This window comes from Pseudophryne corroboree, chromosome 8, assembly GCF_028390025.1.
Source record: "Pseudophryne corroboree isolate aPseCor3 chromosome 8, aPseCor3.hap2, whole genome shotgun sequence".
In the NCBI taxonomy this organism is placed as follows: Eukaryota; Metazoa; Chordata; class Amphibia; order Anura; family Myobatrachidae; genus Pseudophryne; species Pseudophryne corroboree.
Window position 1 is genome coordinate 296850998 of NC_086451.1, and position 16493 is coordinate 296867490.

The 16493-nt window shown below is 46.9% G+C and overlaps 1 protein-coding gene and 1 long non-coding RNA gene across 3 annotated transcripts in view; one reads left to right on the forward strand and one right to left on the reverse strand.

Annotated features, from left to right (window-relative positions):
* The window catches only part of TRPC5 (transient receptor potential cation channel subfamily C member 5), an 829680-nt gene that overhangs the window by 735980 nt on the left and 77207 nt on the right, over positions 1 to 16493 (reverse strand). The window lies entirely within an intron of this gene.
* Positions 1 to 16493, forward strand: part of LOC134949001 (uncharacterized) — a 175760-nt gene that overhangs the window by 269 nt on the left and 158998 nt on the right. The gene's annotated exons all lie outside the window — the stretch shown is intronic.

Sequence of the window (16493 nt, forward strand, 5' to 3'; positions counted from 1 at the left end):
CAATAGCCTTGAGAGAGCTCTGAACAGATAAGCATACTTATGACTGTAACAATGATCATTGTTTACAGTTAAACAGTATATGAATAGACAAAGGAAAACAGCAGCAGAAAAGTGTTACTAATGATGACTGCATGAAAGTACAAGTGGCTTCCACAATAGAATTACAGTATGTTTGCAGTAATAGAAAACTAGCATGCAGCCAGATACATTGTTATACACTGCGCAAGATCATCATGCTGGGAACTAATTAGATGACTATACTCTACAGTATTTCTCTTTTTTCTTTTTACAACAGTCAAAAACATAATAATATTAACACAAGCTGCATATTCATGTTACCATCTTCTACTGTTAATTATATTTTTATTAGCATTGTACAATTTCACACCCTCAAGTGTTTGGGTTGGATTTGGATTTGGTTTTGGATTTCTTGAAAATTGATAAAAACAGATAAAACAATGTAATTTAGACCTATTTTTGTTTTTACAGTATTAACATCCTTAACATTAATTTCCAGTCATTTCCAGTCAATTTTGACCACACTCTCTTGTGTGAATTGACCATTTAGATCACAACCGAGGGACTTACAAACAGAGCCATAAGTAACTAGATATTTTGGCGCCCTGTGCCTCCCCAAAAAACTAAATCAGGGACAGTGTGTGCCAAAATATAGGGGCATGGCTTCATGGGAAGGAGGCATCGTCACACATTAATACCAATTCTTATTACACCGTACAGTAGTCTCCATTATTCAAATTACGCCATACAGTAGTGCTACTTATATACATTACGTCGGTAGAGCCCATTTTACACATTACTCCAGGTAGAGCCCCCTTTTACACTTTACTCCTGGTAGAACCCCTTTTTACACAATACTCCAGGAAGAGCCCCCTTTTACGCATTATGCCAGTTAGAGCCCCCTTTTACTCATTATGCCAGGTAGAGCCCCCTTTTACACATTATTCCAGGCAGAGACCCCTTTTACACGGGTGGTCTTCTGTATGCCGGCGGTCGGGCTCCCGGCGCTCAGTATACCGGCGCCGGGAGCCCGACAACCGGCATACCGACACTTATTTTCCCTCGCGGGGGTCCACGACCCCCATAGAGGGAGAATAAAATAGTGTGGCGCGCGTAGCGCGCCACCGTGCCCGTAGCGTGGCGAGCGCAGCGAGCCCGCAAGGGGCTCATTTGCGCTCGCCACGCTGTCGGTAAGCCGGCGGTCGGGCTCCCGGCGCCGGGATGCTGGTCGCCGGGAGCCCGACCGCCGGCCAGCCGTAGTGAACCCCTTTTACACAATACTCCAGACAGATCCTCCTTTTATTAATTATGCCAGGTAGAGCCCCCTTTTAACTCATTATGCCAGGAAGAGCCCCCCTTTAACTCATTATGCCAGGTAGAGACCCCTTTTAAGGCAGAGGCCCATATTACACATTACCCCACGCAGTGCCTCCTTTCACACATTGCGCCAGGCAGAGCCCCTTTTCGGGGATGACTTAGCCCACAGGGAAACCGGGGAAGGCCCTGCTTGGCCGGTCCCAAACATCCCTCTGCCGGGCCAAACTGCGGCTATTGGGATCGGAGGAGCTCATCTCCGATCACGTAGCAGCCTAGGATACTTCTTTCTCCCAGTCTCCGCTCCCTCCTGGCTGTAATGCTGAAAGTGGCAACAACTCCCACTACAACATCCACTACTCTGCTGCTGCAGCCAGGGTGGATGCCGGGAGCTGTTGTTATAGGACATGCAGAAGATCAGGGTTCCAGATGACCCCTCTGTATCCAGGCTCCACACAGCTCCTGCAACCTGTACTGCAGCCCGCACTCTCCTGCTACATCCAGGGAGACTGCTGGGAGTTGTAATGCAGCGCATTAAGTATATTATATTTGGTCACATGCTACATCTCCACACAGCTGCTGCAATCTGTACTGCAGCCCCCACTCTCCTGTTGCAGACAGTGAGAATGCTGGGAGTTGTAGTACATCATATGACAGATCAGAATGACACATGACCCCTCTGAAACCAGGATCCACACAGCTGCTGTAACCTGTACTACGACCCCACTCTCCTGCTGCTGCCATGGAGATTGCTGAGACCATACAGCTGCTACAACCTGAACTATAGTTGTGATAACCCACTCTTGGGGTACCCCTTCTAGTTTACACCAGCTGCAGCCAGACACTGTAAGGGTTAAAACCCTTTTCATCTGGTTGCTAAGCAACCATGGCACCCGGGAGAAAATGTGTACAGCACTAGGACCCTGGGTTATGATCCCTGGCAGAGCAGGAAGCTGGGAGTGGTCTGATTGGCCGTTGTGATGTTAGTGTATTAGAATGCTTAATATTTGTAGGCACTCCCTTAGTAATATGTGTAAGCCTGAATCTTCAGTGATGGTCCCTGGGACCAGGGGGATGCTGGGAAGTGGGTGGTTCAATGTGCAGTGTGCCTGGAGTTGTGGATGGAATAAAACAGCACAGCAGTGAACTCACATGTCTCTGTATCCTTATGACTGGATTTACAAACATATGAACAAAACATGGTGTCAGAAGAAGTTTAACTTGGACTGCTAGTGCTCTTAGAGTGTGAAATAATCCTGCAGCAGTCTGTCAGGCTGTGATACTCAGTGTCTGCAAAAGCCTGCCGTGTGCTCCTCTCTTCAAACAGTGAGTAACCATGGATAAACTGGCTCCTCCAACCGGCATGCTGATGTCTGGTAACTTGTCTGAAAACTGGAAAAGATTTAAGCAAAGGTTTAATATATATCTTGCTGCATGTGGAGCTGATACAGAGGCTGACAAAACTAAGGCATCCATTTTCCTCCATGTGATAGGAGAGGATGTGCTGGACATTTATAATAGTTTTCAGTTTGATGAGGGTCAGAATATGGTGCTATCTTCTATAATGCAAAAGTTTGAAGATTACTTTGTGCCAAGGAAAAATGTGACATATGAAAGATACAAGTTTTTCACATGTGATCAGAAGTCTGGAGATGGATTTGATCAGTATGTTACAGAGCTGCAATCACTCAGTTAAACCTGTGAGTTTAGTGATTTAAAGGACTCACTGATTAAAAATTGCATTGTCTGTGGAATACCTGATAATGGACTCAGAGAGAGACTGCTGAGAGAGCAAGACCTAACACTAGAAAAGGCAGTGACTATGTGCAGATCTGCAGAAATAACTAGATTTCAAGCCAAAAAGTTACACAAGGAAGCTGATGTACAGCACGTACATGTAGTGCAGAAAACAGAGCCAAGCAAACCTCCATTCTCAAGAATGAAGCAGTCTAAGCCACAGTCTAACAAGGAAATGTGTAGTAGATGTGGAGATGCTCACAATCCTAAAATGTGCCCTGCTTATGGTAAAACCTGCATAAAATGTGGTAGACTTAATCACTTTGCCAAATGCTGTAAAATGAAAAGTGAAACCAAAGTGCAGGCTATTAAACAAACAGAGGAATTATTTGTGGATTGCATTGAACTTTGCAGTGCAGATAAGAAAGTATGGATTGCCCCTTTAACTGTGAACGAGATTGTCATTCCCTTTAAGCTTGATACTGGCGCGCAGGTGAATTTAATATCGTTTCAAGACTGTAAGACTTTTAGAGTAAAACCTAAAATTCATCCAGCCAAAGGGAAAGTTACAGGGTACACTGGGGAGGAAATTCCTGTGAAAGGTACATGCTTAGTGACAATGAAATGTAAGGGACAACAGTTTAAAACATCTCTACTGATTGTGGATAAAAATGTGCAACCGATTCTAGGATTAAGTTCCTGTGAGAAACTAAGCTTGCTAAAGAAAGTTTTTATGGTGACATCACAAGTAGAAGATGACTGCAAATTGATGTTTACAGAATACAGAGACTTGTTTGAAGGTCTAGGTTGTTTGCCTGGAAAGCATAAAATAAATATAGACACGCAAGTTTCTTCAGTGATACACCCCTGTAGAAAAGTGCCGTTTGCGCTGAGAGAAAAACTGAAACAAGAGTTAAATCGTATGGAAGCCTTGGGTGTGATGCAGAAAGTTCATGAGCCTACTGAATGGGTAAGCTCCTTAGTAATCGTTGAAAAGAAAAATGGACAACTCAGAATATGTCTAGACCCCAGAGATTTAAACAAAGCTATTAAACAAGAACATTTCAAACTACCAACCAGAGATTAAATCATGTTGCAATTTGTGGGAGCAAAATGGTTCAGTAAATTGGACGCATCATCAGGATTCTGGCAAATGAAGCTAGATGAGGCCAGCTCAAAGCTTTGTACATTTAATACACCAGAAGGTAGATACAGATTTCTTCGACTACCATATGGAATATTGTCTGCTCTAGAAGTATATCACAAAAAGATACACATGATTTTTTAACATATTCCAGGTGTTGAAACAATGATGGATGACATTATTGTCTAGGGATCTACAAAGGAAGAACATGATTCTAGATTGAGACAAGTAATGGAACTTGTCAAGAAAGTGAATCTAAAGCTAAACAAGGACAAATGTGAATTTGGCGTGATACACTTACCTTTATGGGCGACGTGGTCTCGGATCAAGGTGTAAAACCAGACCCAAGGACAATATCAGCCATAGTGAACATGGAACATCCTAACAACAAAGACGACGTCAGAAGATTCCTAGGAATGATTACTTACTTAGGAAAGTTTATTTCTCAACTCTCTGAACGAACAGCCTCTCTTAGATGGTTGTTGGACAAAGATAACGAGTGGATGTGGTCACATGAACAAGAAGAAAGTTGGCAAAACTTGAAACAGATCATTACAGAGCAACCAGTGCTAAAATTCTTTGATCCTGCAAAAAGAATAAGAATTTCAGCAGATGCTTCGCAATTTGGCCTAGGCTCAGTGCTGTTACAAGAACATGAGGATACATGGCAACCAGTAATCTATGCATCTAGAGCACTGACAAGTGCTGAAACAAGGTATGCTCAGATAGAAAAAGAGCTTCTTGCGATCACATATGCATGTGAGCGATTTCATCAGTTTGTGTATGGTCAAACATTTACAGTGGAAACTGACCACAAGCCATTGGTAGCTATCATGACTAAATCATTACATTTATTTATTTTATTTATTAGCAGTTTCTTATATAGCGCAGCATATTCCGTTGCGCTTTACAATTAGAACAACAATTATATAACAAAACTGGGCAAAGACAGACAGACAGACAGACAGACAGAGGTAGGAAGGCCCTGCTCGCAAGCTTACAATCTATAGGGAAATAGGCATTGATACACAAGGATAGATGCTACTTGTCACATAATGGTTCCCCAGGTTGCTAGGTTTCTTAATGGGTTGTATATGATATGATCACCCAGCAATGTTGGAAGACAAAATGTGAGTTTATGTGGACTGTACAGAGGGGATGTAACTTGATAGGGAAGCTGTGAAGGTTATGTGTGTGGGTCTGAAATTTGGTAGGCTTGTCTGAAGAGATGAGTTTTCAGAGAACATTTAAAGGTTTGGAGACTAGAGGAGAGTCTTATTGTGCGTGGGAGTGCATTCCACAGAGTTGGTGAAGCCCGAGTAAAGTCCTGTAATTTTGAGTGGAAACAGGTAATACATGTGGATGAGAGATGCAGATCTTGTGCAGAGTGGAGAGGTCTGGTAGGGAGATATTTTGAGATGAGTGAGGAGATGTATGATGGTGCAGTTTGGTTAATAGCCTTGTATGTAAGTAAAAGTATTTTATATTTGACACGGTAGAATACCGGTAACCAATGGAGGGACTGACAGAGCGGATCAGCAGATGAAGAACGTCTGGCGAGGAAGATTAGCCTCGCAGCTGCATTTAAAATGGATTGAAGTGGTGATAGCCTATGTTTGGGAAGACCAGTAAGGAGACTATTACAACAATCAATGCGGGAGATGATGAGTGCATGGATTAGAGTTTTTGCAGTGTCTTGTGTAAGATAAGGGCGTATTTTGGATATGTTTTTAAGGTGCATGTAACATGATTTAGAGACATATTGAATGTGTGGAACAAAGGACAGTTCAGAGTCAAGGGTGACACCTAGGCAACGAGCTTGTGGGGTGGGGTGGATAGTTGCATTGTCAACAGTTATAGAGATATCAGGTTGGTAACTATTCTTAGCTGGTGGGAAAATAATTAATTCGGTTTTGGAAATGTTGAGTTTGAGGTGGCGAGATGACATCCAAGATGAAATGGCAGACAGGCATCCAGTGACACGAGCCAATACTGGTGGTGACAAATCTGGGGAGGATAGGTAGATTTGAGTATCATCAGCATACAAATGATACTGAAATCCAAAGGAGCTGATTAGTTTACCAAGAGAGGAGGTATAGATTGAGAAAAGCAGAGGACCTAAGACTGAGCCTTGCGGTACTCCAACTGATAGAGGTAGAGAAGAGGAGGTAGAATCAGAGAAGTGAACACTGAAAGAACGATTAGATAGGTAGGATGAGAACCAAGAAAGGGCTGTATCCTGAAGACCTAGGGATTGTAGTGTTTGTATGAGAAGAGAGTGGTCAACAGTGTCAAAAGCAGCAGAGAGATCTAGAAGAATAAGTAGTGTGTAATGGCCTTTTGATCTAGCAGTGACTAGATCATTCACTACTTTGGTCAGTGCCGTCTCTGTGGAGTGTTGGGCACAAAAGCCTGACTGAAGTGGATCCAATAAGTTGTGCGAGTTAAGAAAGTGTGTAAGGCGAGTATAGGCAAGCCTCTCAAGTAGCTTGGAGGGACTGGGTAGCTGGGAAATGGGACGGTAGTTAGAGAGTGTGTTTGGGTCAGAGTTGTGTTTTTTTAGAATTGGAGTAATGACTGCATGTTTAAACAGAGAGGGAAAGATACCAGTAGAGAGAGAGATTACAGATTTTAGTTAAGGTTGGGATAAGCACAGGAGACAAAGTTTTACTGACCTGTGAGGATATAGGATCAAGAGGAGAGGTAGTGGAGTAGGAGGATGAAAAGAGTGTTGATACTTCATCTTCACTTGTGGGATCAAATGAAGAGAACGTGCCAGAGGGTTCAGGTAGGGAATTGAGCAGGTCACTGGCTGAGTTAGAGCATACCATTTCATCTCGGATTTTATCAATCTTATCCTTGAAGTAGGAAGCAAGTTCTTGTGCACGGATAGTAGCTAGTGGGGGAGGTGAGGGAGGGTAAAAAAGTGATTTAAATGTATTAAAAAGTCGCTTGGGCTTGTTGGCATGATAAGAGATGAGAGATTGGAAATATGTTTGTTTGGCAGTGTCCAGGGCCTGACGATAGGAGTGGTAGGTAGTCTTATATGTGAGAAAGTCACTTGGATTCTGAGATTTCCGCCACTGACGTTCTACTTTACGTGACAGTTTTTGTAGGTGTCTTGTTGATTTAGAATGCCATGGTTGGCATCTAAGCCTACGTGGAGTGTGATGGGTAGCTGGAGCCACTTCATCAAGGGCACTCTCTAGGGTCTGGTGCAGGTGTGATACAGCAGTGTCAGGTGTAGTAAATGTAGAGATTGGTGAGAGCAGTTGTTGCAGAGAAGTGGAAAGTTGTTGAAAATGTATATTGTTAGTATTTCTCTATCGTCCTAGTGGATGCTGGGGTTCCTGAAAGGACCATGGGGAATAGCGGCTCCGCAGGAGACAGGGCACAAAAATTAAAGCTTTTCCAGATCAGGTGGTGTGCACTGGCCCCTCCCCCTATGACCCTCCTCCAGACTCCAGTTAGATTTTTGTGCCCGGCCGAGAAGGGTGCAATCTAGGTGGCTCTCCTAAAGAGCTGCTTAGAAAAAGTTTAGCTTAGGTTTTTTATTTTACAGTGAGTCCTGCTGGCAACAGGATCACTGCAACGAGGGACTGAGGGGAGAAGAAGTGAACTCACCTGCGTGCAGGATGGATTGGCTTCTTGGCTACTGGACATCAGCTCCAGAGGGACGATCACAGGTACAGCCTGGATGGTCACCGGAGCCGCGCCGCCGGCCCCCTTGCAGATGCTGAAGTCAGAAGAGGTCCAGAATCGGCGGCTGAAGACTCCTGCAGTCTTCTAAAGGTAGCGCACAGCACTGCAGCTGTGCGCCATTTTCCTCTCAGCACACTTCACACGCAGTCACTGAGGGTGCAGGGCGCTGGGGGGGGGCGCCCTGGGAGGCAAATGTAACCTATATAAAGGCTAAAAATACCTCACATATAGCCCCCAGAGGCTATATGGAGATATTTAACCCCTGCCTGGATTCACTAAATAGCGGGAGACGAGCCCGCCGGAAAAGGGGCGGGGCCTATCTCCTCAGCACACGGCGCCATTTCCTCTCACAGCTCCGCTGGTCAGGGCGGCTCCCAGGTCTCTCCCCTGCACTGCACTACAGAAACAGGGTAAAACAGAGAGGGGGGGCAAATTTATGGCGATATTTTGATATATATAAAGCAGCTATAAGGGAGCACTTATTATAAGGCTATCCCTGTTATATATAGCGCTTTTGGTGTGTGCTGGCAAACTCTCCCTCTGTCTCCCCAAAGGGCTAGTGGGTCCTGTCTTCGTTAGGAGCATTCCCTGTGTGTCTGCTGTGTGTCGGTACGTGTGTGTCGACATGTATGAGGACGATATTGGTGTGGAGGCGGAGCAATTGCCAAATATGAGGATGTCACCCCCTAGGGAGTCGACACCAGAATGGATGCCTTTATTTATGGAACTACGGGATAGTGTCAACACGCTAAAGCAGTCGTTTGACGACATGAGACGGCCGGACAATCAATTAGTGCCTGTCCAGGCGACTCAAACACCGTCAGGGGCTGTGAAACGCCCTTTGCCTCAGTCGGTCGACACAGACCCAGACACAGGCACTGACTCCAGTGGTGACGGTGACGAATCAACCGTATTTTCCAGTAGGGCCACACGTTATATGATTTTGGCAATGAAGGAGGCGTTACATTTAGCTGATACTACAGGTACCACTAAACAGGGTATTATGTGGGGTGTGAAAAAACTACCTATAGTTTTTCCTGAATCAGAAGAATTAAATGACGTGTGTAATGAAGCGTGGGTTGCCCCTGATAAAAAGCTGATAATTTCAAAGAAATTATTGGCATTATACCCTTTCCCGCCAGAGGTTAGGGAGCGCTGGGAAACACCTCCTAGGGTGGACAAGGCGCTAACACGCTTATCTAAGCAAGTGGCGTTACCCTCTCCTGAGACGGCCGCACTTAAAGATCCATCAGATAGGAGGATGGAAAATATCCAAAAAAGTATATACACACATGCAGGTGTTATACTACGACCAGCTATAGCGACTGCCTGGATGTGCAGTGCTGGGGTAGTTTGGTCAGAGTCCCTGATTGAAAATATTGATACCCTGGACAGGGACAATATTTTACTGTCGTTAGAACAAATAAAGGATGCATTTCTTTATATGCGTGATGCACAGAGGGATATCTGCACACTGGCATCACGGGTAAGTGCTATGTCCATTTCGGCCAGAAGAGCTTTATGGACGCGACAGTGGACAGGCGATGCGGATTCAAAACGACATATGGAAGTTTTGCCGTATAAAGGGGAGGAGTTATTTGGAGTCGGTCTATCAGATTTGGTGGCCACGGCTACAGCCGGGAAATCCACCTTTCTACCTCAAGTCACTCCCCAACAGAAAAAGGCACCGACTTTTCAACCGCAGCCCTTTCGTTCCTTTAAAAATAAGAGAGCAAAGGGCTATTCATATCTGCCACGAGGCAGAGGTCGAGGGAAGAGACAGCAACAGGCAGCTCCTTCCCAGGAACAGAAGCCTTCCCCGGCTTCTACAAAAGCCTCAGCATGACGCTGGGGCTTCTCAAGCGGACTCGGGGACGGTGGGTGGTCGTCTCAAAAATTACAGCGCGCAGTGGGCTCACTCGCAGGTAGATCCCTGGATCCTGCAGATAATATCTCAGGGGTACAGGTTGGAATTAGAGACAGATCCACCTCGCCGTTTCCTGAAGTCTGCTTTACCAACGTCCCCCTCCGAAAGGGAGACGGTTTTGGAAGCCATTCACAAGCTGTACTCTCAGCAGGTGATAGTCAAGGTACCTCTTCTACAACAAGGGAAGGGGTATTATTCCACTCTTTTTGTGGTACCGAAGCCGGATGGCTCGGTAAGGCCTATTCTAAATCTGAAGTCCTTGAACCTGTACATAAAGAAGTTCAAGTTCAAGATGGAGTCACTCAGAGCAGTGATAGCGAACCTGGAAGAGGGGGACTTTATGGTATCCTTGGACATCAAGGATGCGTATCTCCACGTTCCAATTTACCCCTCACACCAGGGGTACCTCAGGTTCGTTGTACATAACTGTCACTATCAGTTTCAGATGCTGCCGTTCGGATTGTCCACGGCACCTCGGGTCTTTACAAAGGTAATGGCCGAGATGATGATTCTTCTTCAAAGAAAAGGCATATTAATTATCCCATACTTGGACGATCTCCTAATAAGGGCAAGGTCCAGAGAACAGCTAGAGATGGGATTAGCACTGTCGCAAGAAGTGCTAAAACAGCACGGGTGGATTCTGAATATTCCAAAATCCCAGTTAATGCCGACAACTCGTCTGCTGTTCCTAGGGATGAGTCTGGACACGGTTCAGAAAAAGGTTTTTCTCCCGGAGGAAAAAGCCAAGGAGTTATCCGAGCTTGTCAGGAACCTCCTAAAACCAGGAAAGGTGTCTGTACATCAATGCACAAGAGTCCTGGGAAAAATGGTGGCTTCTTACAAAGCAATTCCATTCGGCAGATTCCACGCAAGAATTTTCAAAAGGGATCTGTTGGACAAATGGTCAGGGTCGCATCTTCAGATGCACCTGCGGATAACCCTGTCTCCAAGGACAAGGGTGTCTCTTCTGTGGTGGTTGCAGAGTGCTCATCTATTGGAGGGCCGCAGATTCGGCATACAGGATTGGATCCTGGTGACCACGGACGCCAGCCTGAGAGGCTGGGGAGCAGTCACACAAGGAAGAAACTTCCAGGGAGTATGGACGAGCCTGGAAACGTCTCTTCACATAAACATTCTGGAACTAAGAGCAATATACAATGCTCTAAGCCAGGCAGAACCTCTGCTTCAGGGAAAACCGGTGTTGATCCAGTCGGACAACATCACGGCAGTCGCCCATGTGAACAGACAGGGCGGCACAAGAAGCAGGAGTGCAATGGCAGAAGCTGCAAGGATTCTTCGCTGGGCAGAGAATCATGTGATAGCACTGTCAGCAGTGTTCATCCCGGGAGTGGACAACTGGGAAGCAGACTTCCTCAGCAGACACGATCTTCACCCGGGAGAGTGGGGACTTCATCCAGAAGTCTTCCACTTGCTGGTAACCCGTTGGGAAAGACCAATGGTGGACATGATGGCGTCTCGCCTCAACAAAAAACTGGACAGGTATTGCGCCAGGTCAAGAGATCCGCAGGCAATAGCTGTGGACGCGCTGGTAACGCCTTGGGTGTACCAGTCGGTGTATGTGTTTCCTCCTCTGCCTCTCATACCAAAAGTATTGAGAATTATACGGCAAAGAGGCGTAAGGACGATACTAGTGGTTCCGGATTGGCCAAGAAGGACTTGGTACCCGGAACTTCAAGAGATGATCACGGAAGATCCGTGGCCTCTACCTCTAAGGAGGGACTTGCTTCAGCAGGGTCCCTGTCTGTTTCAAGACTTACCGCGGCTGCGTTTGACGGCATGGCGGTTGAACGCCGGATCCTAAAGGAAAAAGGCATGCCGGAAGAAGTCATTCCTACTTTGATTAAAGCAAGGAAGGAAGTAACCGTGCAACATTATCACCGAATTTGGCGAAAATATGTTGCGTGGTGCGAAGATCGGAGTGCTCCGACGGAGGAATTTCAACTGGGTCGATTCCTACATTTCCTGCAATCAGGATTGTCTATGGGTCTCAAATTGGGATCTATTAAGGTTCAAATTTCGGCCCTGTCGATTTTCTTTCAAAAAGAATTGGCTTCAGTCCCTGAAGTCCAGACCTTTGTTAAGGGAGTGCTACATATACAGCCTCCTGTGGTGCCTCCAGTGGCACCGTGGGATCTCAATGTGGTTTTGGACTTTCTAAAATCTCATTGGTTTGAACCACTAAAGAAGGTGGATTTGAAATATCTCACATGGAAAGTGACCATGCTTCTAGCCCTGGCTTCGGCCAGGAGAGTGTCAGAACTGGCAGCTTTATCTTACAAAAGCCCATATCTGATTTTCCATTCGGACAGGGCAGAACTGCGGACTCGTCCGCATTTTCTCCCTAAGGTGGTGTCAGCATTTCATCTGAACCAGCCTATTGTAGTGCCTGCGGCTACAAGTGACTTGGAGGACTCCAAGTTACTGGACGTTGTCAGAGCATTAAAAATATATATTGCAAGGACAGCTGGAGTCAGAAAATCTGACTCGTTGTTTATATTGTATGCACCCAACAAGATGGGTGCTCCTGCGTCTAAGCAGACGATTGCTCGTTGGATCTGTAGCACAATCCAACTTGCACATTCTGTGGCAGGCCTGCCACAGCCTAAATCTGTAAAGGCCCACTCCACAAGGAAGGTGGGCTCATCTTGGGCGGCTGCCCGAGGGGTCTCGGCATTACAACTTTGCCGAGCAGCTACGTGGTCAGGGGAGAACACGTTTGTAAAATTTTACAAATTTGATACTCTGGCTAAGGAGGACCTGGAGTTCTCTCATTCGGTGCTGCAGAGTCATCCGCACTCTCCCGCCCGTTTGGGAGCTTTGGTATAATCCCCATGGTCCTTTCAGGAACCCCAGCATCCACTAGGACGATAGAGAAAATAAGATTTTACTTACCGATAAATCTATTTCTCGGAGTCCGTAGTGGATGCTGGGCGCCCATCCCAAGTGCGGATTATCTGCAATAATTGTACATAGTTATTGTTAACTAATTCGGGTTATTGTTGAAGGAAGCCATCTTTCAGAGGCTCCGCTGTTATCATACTGTTAACTGGGTTTAGATCACAAGTTGTACGGTGTGATTGGTGTGGCTGGTATGAGTCTTACCCGGGATTCAAAATCCTCCCTTATTGTGTACGCTCGTCCGGGCACAGTACCTAACTGGAGTCTGGAGGAGGGTCATAGGGGGAGGGGCCAGTGCACACCACCTGATCTGGAAAAGCTTTACTTTTTGTGCCCTGTCTCCTGCGGAGCCGCTATTCCCCATGGTCCTTTCAGGAACCCCAGCATCCACTACGGACTCCGAGAAATAGATTTATCGGTAAGTAAAATCTTATTTTCTGCGGGTTAGAGGAGGCTTGCTTGGTTTTAGTGTCCTAGAATTTAAAGTAATAAAAGAGGTTGTGAAGGTGATCAGGTTGTGATCAGAGAGAGGGAAAGGAGTGTTAGTGAATTCGGAAACTGAGCAGAGCCTGGTGAACACAAGATCAAGGCAGTGGCCCTCATGGTGAGTAGAGGAGTTGGACCATTGGGTTAGGCCAAGAGAGGAGGTTAGAGAGAGGAGTTTGGATGCATGAACAGATTGTGGACTGTCAAGAGCTATATTGAAATCGCCCATAATGATGGTGGAGATGTCAGAGGATAAGAAGTGTGGGAACCAGGCAGAGAAATCTTCTAGAAATTGTTGTTTAGGTTGCCCAGGAGGGCGATAGATAGCTGCAACACGCAGAGAGAAGGGGGTGAAAATCCTGATAGAGTGAACTTCAAATGAGGTGAATGCGAGTGATGGAACCTGAGGTAGAACAGTGTATGTGAAAAACTGTGACAGTAAGATTCCGACCCCACCACCTTTACTATTATTAGGACTAGATGTGTGTGAGAAGTGGAAACCACCATGTGACAGTGCTGCAGGGGAGGCAGTGTCTGATTGTGTGAGCCATGTTTCTGTTATAGCCAGCAGATTAAAGTTGTGAGATATGAAGAGGTCATGGATGGATGTTAATTTGTTACAAACAGAGCGTGCATTCAATAAGGCACATTTTAGTGATTTGGAGGGGGATGGGAGACACGTGATATTTATGAGGTTAGATGGATTTCTATGTTGTTTTGAGATAGCAGAGTGTGAGAGGGAAAGGTGGTTGGGGCCTGGATTTGGTGATATGTCCCCAGTTAATAAAAGCAGAAGAGTGAGATATATATTGGTGGATGTTTGCGAGTGTTTGTACTGGTGGCCAATTGCGGTTGTCAAAGTACTTGCAGAGAGGAAAGTATAAATCTCATGAGTGTTTAGAAGAGGGGAGTGGAGAATAGAAGCTGTAATGTGTACAGAGGGGTGAGCAGTGGTGCAAGTGGGCGGGTACGGGTGGGTACGGCGTACCCGTAAGAATTTAGCCGTGGGTACGCCGTACCCACACCGACGGGCCGCCGCTCCTCGCACCGCCGCTGATGTGAGGGAAGGAGAGCGCAGCCTGTGCCTCTCCTTCCCCTCAGTCTCCGGCGGCTGTCATAGTTTAATTCAGCGCCGATCCGTGAGCCAATCAGAGCTCGCACCGCGAGCTCTGATTGGCTCACGGATCGGCGCTGAATTAAACTGTGAGACACCCGCCGGAGACTGAGGGGAAGGAGAGGCACAGGCTGCGCTCTCCTTCCCTCACACAGGACGGCAGCGGCCAGCGGCAGCGGTGAGCAGGGAAGGGGGGGGGGGATGTTATACCTGGCACTGGGGGATATCTGGCACTGGGGGGGGCATTTCTATCTGGCACTGGGGGATATCTGGCACTGGGGGGCATATATACCTGGCACTGGGGGATATCTGGCACTGGGGGGCATATATACCTGGCACTGGGGGATATCTGGCACTGGGGGGCATATATACCTGGCACTGGGGGGCATATATACCTGGCACTGGGGGATATCTGGCACTGGGGGGCATATATACCTGGCACTGGGGGATATCTGGCACTGGGGGGCATATATACCTGGCACTGGGGGATATCTGGCACTGGGGGGCATATATACCTGGCACTGGGGGGCATATATACCTGGCACTGGGGGATATCTGGCACTGGGGGGCATATATACCTGGCACTGGGGGATATCTGGCACTGGGGGGCATATATACCTGGCACTGGGGGATATCTGGCACTGGGAGGCATATATACCTGGCACTGGGGGATATCTGGCACTGGGGGATATCTGGCACTGGGGGGCATATATACCTGGCACTGGGGGGCATATATACCTGGCACTGGGGGATATCTGGCACTGGGGGGCATATATACCTGGCACTGGGGGATATCTGGCACTGGGGGGCATATATACCTGGCACTGGGGGATATCTGGCACTGGGAGGCATATATACCTGGCACTGGGGGATATCTGGCACTGGGGGGCATATATACCTGGCACTGGGGGGCATATATACCTGGCACTGGGGGATATCTGGCACTGGGGGGCATATATACCTGGCACTGGGGGATATCTGGCACAGGGGGGCATGTATACCTGGCACTGGGGGATATCTGGCACTGGGGGGGCATGTATACCTGGCACTGGGGGATATCTGGCACTGGGGGCATATCTGGCACTGTAGGGGCATTTCTGTATCTGGCACGGGGGGCAATGTATATCTGACACAGTGGGGGCATTTGTGTATCTGGCACTGTGGGGCAATGTGTATCTGGCACTGTGGGGCAATGTATATCTGGCACTGTTGGGCAACGTGTATCTGAGACTGCGAGGCAATGTATATCTGGCACTCTGGGGGCATTTCTGTATCTGGCACTGTGGGGCAATGTGTATCTGGCACTGTTAGTCAATGTGTATCTGGCACTGTGGGGCAATGTATATCTGTCACTGTGGGGCAATGTGTATCGGACACTGCGAGGCAATGTATATCTGGCACTCTGGGGGCATTTCTGTATCTGGCACTGTGGGGCAATGTGTATCTGGCACTGTGGGGCAATGTATATCTGGCACTGTGGGGCAACGTGTATCTGACACTGCGAGGTAATGTATATCTGGCACTCTGGGGGCATTTCTGTATCTGGCACTGTGGGGCAATGTGTATCTGGCACTGTTAGTCAATGTGTATCTGGCACTGTGGGGCAATGTATATCTGTCACTGTGGGGCAATGTGTATCTGGCACTGTGGGGCAATGTATATCTGGCACTGTGGGGCAACGTGTATCTGGCACTATTGGGGTCATACGTGTATCTGCCCCTCCCCCATATGTGTATCACGCCCCCATTTCCATTGGCCACGCCCCATGTGGCATTTGGCCACACCCATTTTTTTGCGCGCGCGCCTTCGGCGCGCGCGCACAGTACCCGTAAGACATTTTTTCTACTTGCACCACTGGGGGTGAGTTTCAGGGTGAGTGTAGAATGTGTTAAATTTGGTGAGAATTCCATGAATTGAAATTAGACACAGTAGTTTGATGAACATGCTGTGGTTGTTTGTGTTTTCTTGAGTTAAGTGGAGTTAGAGTAAGTTGTTAAAGTAAGTTACCTTTTCTTGTTGTTTTCAATGTATGTTCAACTGTTTTTTTTAACTGTTCGGATAACACACTTATTAATTCCACACTTAATAAATTCCAGCAAGCTACCCCCAGCAAGCTGACCCCTTAACTGACT